We start from the raw sequence: 9,174 nt of genomic DNA, 5'->3' as shown, positions 1-9,174 counted from the left end.
TTTTAAAGTCTTCCTAAAAGAAAGATAGTCTACATTGCACATTTCTTGAAGTCCCTCACCCCCCTTAAGCACCTGGTAAAAACCCTATCACTACAGACATTGAACCCATTGGAAAAGTCTGATGAGTGAAAAACACTCTTGGGCCCAGCCAGCATGGCTCAGTGGTTGAGCATCTACCTATGAACCAGGAGGTCACAGTTTGATTCCTGATCAGGGCATATGCCGGGTTTGGGGCTCAATCCCCAGTGTGGAGCATGCAGGAGGCAGCTGATCAATGATTCTCTCTCATCATTAATATTTCTATCTCTTTCTCCTTCTCCCTCTCTTAAATATATATTTTTTTAAAAAATTTTTTAACACTCGGGAGATACCATATAGGTGGATGAAAAGAGTTCTCCAATGCCCCAAGCCCTGAAATGGAGTTCCCCCACTCAAGGTCCTGGGACCAGTTAGGCTAATGGCTGTTTCCAGCCCTGTGCTTGGGGGGAGGGGTGGGAGAAGGAGGACCTAATATATCTGGGTTTCTCCTTTCTTATCCAAGGAACCTGGGGGCTATTCCAAAGTGGACTTCTGGCTCCAGTGGGAAATATTCTATTTCTCCCCATCACCATCTGGGTTCAAATTTGCATTAATTCACTCATTTGCTCAATTATTCAATTACTTGACAAATATTTATTGAGCACTAGGCATTGTTTGGGGCTCTAGGGACACCCGGATGAACAAGTAGCCGTGCTATCTACCCTCACAGTGTTCACATACAAAACACATGCCACAACAGGGATGAACATGGTGCCAACAGAGCTGTAACTGCTGTAGTGACATGTGAGTGACGAGCAGGAAATACAATCAGCAGGCTCTGAGGATGGGATAGATTTGGGGGACAATAACAAGGGTGTTGAGAGATGCTCCTAGAGTTCTGGCTTATATACCTGCTTAGGGGCGGCCTTTCCTGGACATCGTGGAAGAGGCCTGCAGTGGAGGGGTGACAGGCATCATGTAGACCACCCACGACAGTCAGGCACACAGAGGACAGGCCTGGGCTGTGCTGTGGGCTGTGCTATGGGCTGTCACGTGTGGCCAAAGCCTACCCCACTCCCAGAAGGACACGCAGGAGGAGAAATCTTCAATCTTGTGCAATCTCTTTATATTCTGTCCTTTGTTAACAGAAGCAGATTCTGGTAGCATCCCACATCCCGGTGACAAGCCTCCTCTGTCCTGCTGGCCAGGAGCGTGCCTTTCCTTTCTCCCCTGAAAGCAAGACAGGGCCTGTGGAGGAGGGGAATAGCTCAGTGCAATCTCTCTCTCTCTCTCTCTCTCTCTCTCTCTCTCTCTCTCTCTCTCTCTCTCTGTCTCTCTCTCTCTCCTCCCCCTATCAGCTTTGTAGAGGTTGGAGGTCACTTTATTTGCCCAAACTGGGCTAAGGGAAAACCCAGTCTTTGAACTGGATAATGGAGCCCTTCTTTGCCACAGTACACCCCCCAATCCCATTCTACCTGGAATGAGACTCAGGGACAAAGCCTCACTTCCAGGTGGACGTGGAGCAAAGCAGAGCGCCTGTGGGAAAGTCCTCGGAGTGCGAACTCTCAGAGATGAACAGGAACTGTGGGTTGAGATGTGTTTTCATTTCCTGGGGCTCCTGCAACTAATTTCCACAAACTTGGTGGCTCAAAACAACAGAAACTTGTTCTCTCGCCGCTCTGAAGGCCAGAAGTACGAAGTCGAGGTGTCAGTAGAGCCACATTCCCTCCAGGAGCTCCTGGGGAGATGCTATTCCTTGTGTCTTTATTGTCTGGTGGCTCCGGGGGCTCCTGGTTTGTGGCTGCATCACTCCAATCTCTGCCTCTGTTTTCACACGGCCTTCCCCTCTGCTGTCTCTGTGTGTCTCTTCTAAGGACAGTTGTTGTTGGATTTAGGGTCTGTCCAGATAATGATCTCACAGGTCTCTTCATCTCAAGATCCTCAGCTATGTCTGCAAAGACCTTTTTTCAAATAAAGTCACATTCACTGGTCCCAGGAATTATAATGTGAACACACCAGGGTGTGGGAGGCACCATGCAACCCACAACAGGATGAGATTTTCACAGACCTCGGCGGGGTGGGAGGCAGCGGTTAAGCTTGTTTTCTTTCTGACTTGGTAGTGGCTCCTTGTGGTGAGGGCCACTCATTCTGGAACTGTACTGAGAAACCCATGGCTCCCTCACACTCTCACCACTTTTTGAGAAGAAAACAGAGGCATTCTGGGAAATGCTGGTGGGCCCCAAGCACCTTCCCAGTGATGCAAAGGATAAGCCCCCGGACTTGAGGTTTCTTTGTCAGACACCCCAGGCCTCAGCTGGCTCACCCTCCATCAGATCCTGTGACTCGGCATTGATCTTGTTTGAACCCTTGACAAGCATCTGCTGGTTGCCCGCTCCATGCCGGACCCCTGGCTTATGAGAATACTCATTTGGCAGTGAATCCTGCCAATGGCCTTGGCAGGCTAGCCTTGGGCTGGGACTGCGGAATTCCAGATTTGTGAGGGGGCATGGAGAGTTGTGAGTAGGAAGCCAAAAGTCAGCACAAGAAGCTAAAATTTCTGCTCAAAATCACACTCAAAGATATCCTTTAAACCACTGGGAGCCAGACTTGGAAGCTCAAAAGCAAGAACCAGCTCATTGTCTTTTACAGTAAGGTAGGGTCTCCCTGACCCTGGGGCAGATCTAGTTTTAAAATAGGGGTGAGGAGATGTAAGACGGAAATAGGTTAACAAAATTTTTCTCTTTTATTTCTTCATTTCCAGATTTTAGAGTTTGTGCCCAAGTTACGGGCATGTCATAAGTGACTCACCCTCACTACAAGCTCTTTGATGGCACACAAACACCACCACTCCCTCCCCGCCCTTGGACGGCCCAGGGGCAGCCTGTGCAAGGCCGGGCAGGGCAGGTGCTGGATAATGGCCGGAGGGAAAGTAGGGAGGAAGGGGAGCAATGGGTCTTACGACTTCACAAGTACTTTCCCAGAGATTGTTCCCAGCAAGAGACATTCTGGGGTGAGCTGTTAATAGAGGGCATTCTCAACTCCTTGCCCAGGCCCAGTGCCTTCCCTCTGGGCCAAATATCCAACCAGACCCACGACAGGGACAGACAAAGGCCCACAGTTCTGGAGTCTCTGTGGCACAGAGCTCGACACAAAGTAAACGCTCATTAAATGTTGAATGTCTCAGAGATTGCTGATTAAATGTTGAATGTCTCAGAGATTGCTCAAGTCTGCCAATATCAGTCAGGGCCCTGGGACTCCCTGTACTAGTCAGAGTTCTCCAGAGAAACAAAACCAATAGGATGAGGATAGAGAGGTTTGTTTTAGGGAATTAGCTCACACGATTCTGCAGGCTGGCAAATCCAAAAGCTGCAGGGTAAGTTGGAGTCCCAGGGAAGAGTTGATGCTACAGTTGGAGTCCAAAGACAGCCTGCTGAGAGAATGCCCTATCTCTCCAGGGAGGTCGGTCTTTTTCATAAGGCCTTCACCTGATTGATGAGGCCCACCCACATCATGGAGAACAATCTGCTCTACACAAAGTCTACTGATTCACATGTGAAGCCCATCAAAAAACTGCCTTCACAGAAGCATCTAGGATGATATTTGACCAAATATCTGCCAAACCGACACATGAAATTAACCATCCCAACTCTCCCACCCAATGAGGTCCTCTTGGGCTCTCTCTCTCCTCCCCTCTGCTCACTCCTTCCAGGGTGGGCACAACCTGAGGCTCTCCCCTGCCCTGTGCTACCCAAAGAGGCTCCAGGAGCTGGAGACTTGAACTCCCTCTTCCTGGTCCTTTCTACTTCCAGCCACATGGATCCCAACACTTTGGCAGATCCTTGAATTATATTTACCCCACAAACCCTCCAAATGGCAGCAAGGGCTGTTGGCTGTGCCCAGAGGGTAGGAGTGGCTCTCCCTGTCCCTCCTGTTCTCTCCCCACACCACTGCCAGCCTGCACCAGACCGGAAGCAAACCTTAGAGAGGAACCCATTACCTTGCTTTATTTTCTTCTAGAGTGTAACACCAAGTGAAGTTATAGTATTGTTCTATTTGTGCATTGTGTGTGTCGCTCCTAAAAAAAGTATAAGCTCTAGGAGGGCAGGGACTTCACCCCAGGGCCTAGCCCAGCTCCTGGCACAGAAAGAGGCTTAGAGTATTTGTTAGTGAATGAAAAACATTTACTGAGCTTCTCCTTTGTTCAGCCCATGCTGTGCCAAGGTGTGCACACAAACTTGTCAGCAATTCAGTTTCTGAGCATCTCCACTCACATGCCCAGTATCTTCATTTCTCTGTCCTTGGCAGCTAGACCCTCCCTTTTCTCAGGATTCATCTTCCGCCTCCCTCCTGGAGTCTGCCCACAGTTGAGTGGGCAGGGTGGCACCGAGTCCCCTTCAGTCCCAGGAGGAAAGTGAGCTGTGTCAATGGCTATTTGTCTGGGGTCTATTTAGAGGAAAGGGACCTGTAGGTGCAGGAGGGCACAGGTGGCTGATACCTCAGTTCAGCCCCGCAGGTTCATGCACAGTCACAGCAGATCCCAGACTTTGCAGAGAAAGGAGCTCGGGGTGCGCTATGGGGACAGAGTTTCAACTTTTTACCCAGCTCCCTTGCCCTGCTCTGGGGACTCCCTAAGGGTCACCTGGATCCCAGACAAGGAACTGCTGATCTTTGCCTCTTCCCAGATGCTATGATCCCTGGCATCCGGGTCCCACAGCCCGGCAGCGCCACCTGGTGGTTAGCCCTTGTAGGAATCTCTGCCGGGACCTGGGCCCAGATGGGAGGGCCGATTTATTTTTTACTTTAACCAACTTGTCCAGGAAATCCAGAAATCCACCGAGCACACTTCTAACTGGTCCTCTTACACGTGGCAGGACTTTGGTTGGTTTCCCTTATTACTTCAAAAGTATTGTGCAAGCCGGCCGGTGTGGCCCAGTAGTTGAGCATCGACCCATGCACGTCGCTGGTTGAATTCCCAGCCAGGGAACGGGTGGTGCAGAAGGCAGACCATCGATGTTGAATTTCACTCTCATTGATGTTTCCATCTCTCTCTCTCCCTTTCTCTCTCTCTCTAAAATTAATTTTTAAAAAACCATAGGTTTAAAAAAAAAAAAAAAAAAAGTATTGTGCGGAGCCGAAACCAGTTTGGCTCAGTGGATGGAGCGTCAGCCTGCGGACTGAAGGGTCCCAGGTTCGATTCCTGTCAAGGGCATGTACCTGGGTTGCAGGCGCATCCCCGGTGGGAGATGTGCAGGAAGCAGCTGATTGATGATTCTCTCTCATGGATGTTTCTAACTCTCTATACCTCTCCCTTCCTCTCTGTAAAAAATCAATAAAATATATATATTAATTTTTTTAAAAAAAAAGTATTGTGCATAGTTAATAATATTGTAATAACTATGTGTGGTTCAAATGGGCACTAGACTTAGTGCTATGACAACTTCCTAAGGTCTGTAAATGTCTAATCACTATGTGTACACCTGAAAATAACATGTAATATTGTATGTCAACTGTAAATTCAAAATAAATTTTAAAAATTAAAGTATTGTACAAAAGTATCATAAAAAAAATACAGGTAAGCGAAAAGAAAAATTCCCATATCAGATTGCTAGATGAAACACAAGGTATCAAGTTAAATTCAGATTTTAGATAAACAATGAATAATTTCACGGGACATGCTTGTTCTCAAAAATTATTCAAGGTTGCCCTTGCTAGTTTGGCTCAGTGAATAGAGCATCTATCTACAGACTGAAGGGTCTCAGGTTCGATTCTGGCCAAGGGCACATGCCCGGGTTGTGGGCTCGATCCCCAGTAGGGAGCATGCAGGAGGTAGCCAATCAATAGTTCTCTCTCATCATTGATGTTTCTCTTTCTCCCTCCCTCTCCTTTCCACTCTGAAATCAATTTTAAAAAAGTATAGTTAAAAAAATTATTCACAGTTTATCTTAAATTCAAATCTAACTTATGTTCTGTATTTTTTGTTCTGTTTCTGACAAATCTGTAGCCAAAACCTAGCATTCTGATTAACATATTGAAGTGTATTTACACAGTTTTAAAAAATTATCCCTGAATGTACATTATTTACCAAAAGAGAGGACTCTGTAAGGTAGACTGTTTTGCAACCCAGTTTTTCCATTTAACAATATCCCATGAACACCTTTTTATGACATCATATGTCCTTTTATAGCCCAGTTTTCTATGCTGGCATAAGTAAGACTTTGACATCTGCAGACCATCATTGTTTCTTAATTAGTTAATTATTTATTTATTAGCACAAGCTGCCCTGATATTTCTCTGGTTCCCAGCACTGCACCAGCGGCTCCCTTTCCTCCACCCTTGCTGCAGGGCCTTGTATGTAGCATGTGTAGCAGGTACAGGTCTGAATTCTGCTACACCAGAGAGCAACACGAGGGGCTTTGCTCTGAGAAGCACTCTGGAGGCAGCTCAGGAATCAGACTGTGGGTCCAAGGCCTTCCCTGGTACTCCTGACGCATTAGCTCCATGGCCTACCACTGCTCAGCCGCAGCAAAATGCGACCGGTGATCAGGATATTGTGAGGATTAGTCTGCGCTTCTCCGCTAGATGGCAACTTCTGCCTGGACAAGAAATTTCCCCGTGGATCCGTCACCTTTACATCCTCAGAGAACCTGCTGGCAAAAATACACTTTGACCAAATGACCAAGCGAGAGATGGTTTTACACAAGAGAAAAGGGTGTGACTGTCCACTTTGGGGGAGATGGTGCAGCATGGTTGGGATCTGTTAAAAGATAAACTGTTAAAAGTTGGGATCTGTTAAAAGTTTTAATAAGGCATATTAAAACTTTTAAGAGTTTATTTGAGCAAAAAATCAACTCGAATTGGGCAGCCCAAAACTGGAAGCGCTCAGCTCCTAGGAGCCAGGTGAAAGACACGGAGGTGGTGCTGAAGCAAAGGAAGAAAAATATTTAATTGACTACAACTTCAAGCCTACTTGGCTAGTTGTGATTGGTTGTCCGTTTTGATTTTGTAACCTTGAGGCATTTACAGGCACAGACTGTGGTTAGCTTACACAGCCTCCACGCTTTGCAGCTTAATGGCCTCCCTGTTTACTCGGTTTACCAGATCTGACCTGTGTCCTAACCACAGGCTCCTGAGCAGCCAGATTGGCCTATCTGCTCTCTTCCCACAGTAACACAACTCCCCACACTTCCCACTCACTTCTCTCACTTCGTTTAGTCAACAAAGTCCTGAGCTCCTTCCACAGCAGAAAAGATGAGTCTCTCTCCACTATCTGGGAGCCTAAGTGGGATGGGGGGAGGGTGGGGGGGGAAGGATGCAGGTCAGACTTGAATCCTTGTTTTGCCACTTTCTGGCTCTATGACCTTGGGTAGTTTCTTCTAGTTGCAAATTACCACACACTCAGCAGCTTACGACACGGTTTTGTCATTTTACACTTCTGCGGGCTGGAAATCTGACACAGCTCTCACTAGGCTCAAATCAGCATGTTGGCAGAGCTGTGTTCCTTTCTGAAGGCTCATGGGGAACGTTCACTTGTGCTGCAGACTGAATGTTTGTGTCTCTGAAAACTCACATGCATATGGAACCTAATCCCAATGGGATGGTATTTAGAAGTAGGCCCTCTTGGGGGTGATTCGGTCATGAGGGTGGAGCCCTCCTGAATGGAATTAGTGCCCTTATAAAAGGAACTCCAGAGAGAGCCCTTGTCCCTTTCACCAGGTGAGGACACAGCCAGAAGATGGCTATCTGAGATCCACGAAGCAGGGCCTCACCAGACACCCATCTGCCAGGGCCTTGACCTTGGACTTCCCAGCCTTCAGAACTGTGAGAAATAAATTTCCATTGCTTCCAAGCCATGCAGTTTATGGTATTTTTTTTAAAATATTTTATTGATTTTTTACAGAGAGGAAGAGAGAGGGATAGCGAGTTAGAAACATCGATGAGATAGGATCATCCATTAGCTGCCTCTTGCACTCCCCCTACTGGGGATGTGCCCGCAACCAAGATACATGCCCTTGACCAGAATCAAACCTGGGACCTTTCAGTCCGTAGGCCGACGCTCTATCCACTGAGCCAAACCGGTTTCGGCTTTATGGTATTTTTTATAGCAGCCCCAACTGATTTAGAGAGTTTCCCAGTTTGTCTTTTCCAGCTTCTAGAGGCTGTTCACATTCCTTAGCTCATGGTCCCTTAGCACTATCCTTAAAGCAAACACTCTGAAGTCCTTCTATAATCACATCTCCCTCTGCCTCCCTTTTAAGTACCTTGTGGTTATTTGGGCCTACCTGGATAATCCAGAATAATCCCCCTATTTTAAGGTCAGGGATTAGCAACCACAATTCCACCGGAAACCTAGGCTCGCCTTTACCAGGTAACCTATTCTCAGGTCGCAGAGATTAGGACATGGGCACCTTTGGGGGAGGCCATTATGCCACTTACCACAGACCTAGAGTAATTATTTAGAGACCATTTCTTTATGAAGTGGAGTTCCTCCAATAAGTGGAACAGAGATTAGAGATGGTGATCATATCGGTCATCTATTGCTATGTAACAAATTACCCCAAAACTTAGTGGCATAAAACAATATTCCCACAACCTTTATTTGGGTCAAATTAGTGAGCAGCATAGCTGAGTAGTTTAGTGTGTCTTTCATCCGGTTGTAAAGATATTGGCCCAGGCTCTAGTCATTTGGAAGATTGGCTCGGGCTGAAAGCTTTTAAGACGGCTCCCTCCCTCGGGGGCTGTTGGCTGGAGGCTTCAGTTCCTTGCATATCGACCCGTCCAAAGGGCTGCTTGAGTGTGCTCTCAATGGGGCAGCTGGCTCCCCCTAGACAGAGTGATCCAAGAGAGCAAACCAGAAGCCACATGTCTTTTTTTTTTTTTTTTTCTTTACTGAGCCGTGCACACATATTACCTATTTAAATAATTTTTCAAAATAAATAAAAAGTACCCATCACAATACTTAGGTTGGTCTAATTCAGAAGTTTCCAAGCATAATCAGCAAAGTCCTTTCCTCAAATAAAGTTTTCCGGGGAATGACAATATGCCCACCAGATACAAGGGCAAGCGGCTCCAATAGGCACGAGGCCAGGGGACCACCTATGCACCTCTCACTCCTCAGTTCACAAACCTCCGGATTCAACCTTTTATCTGAGCAGGAAC

The sequence above is a fragment of the Pipistrellus hanaki genome, assembly GCF_964339955.1.
Source record: "Pipistrellus hanaki genome assembly, chromosome: 8".
In the NCBI taxonomy this organism is placed as follows: domain Eukaryota; kingdom Metazoa; phylum Chordata; class Mammalia; order Chiroptera; family Vespertilionidae; genus Pipistrellus; species Pipistrellus hanaki.
The sequence above is the reverse complement of the archived record's forward strand: the minus strand, read 5'-3'. Positions refer to the sequence as shown.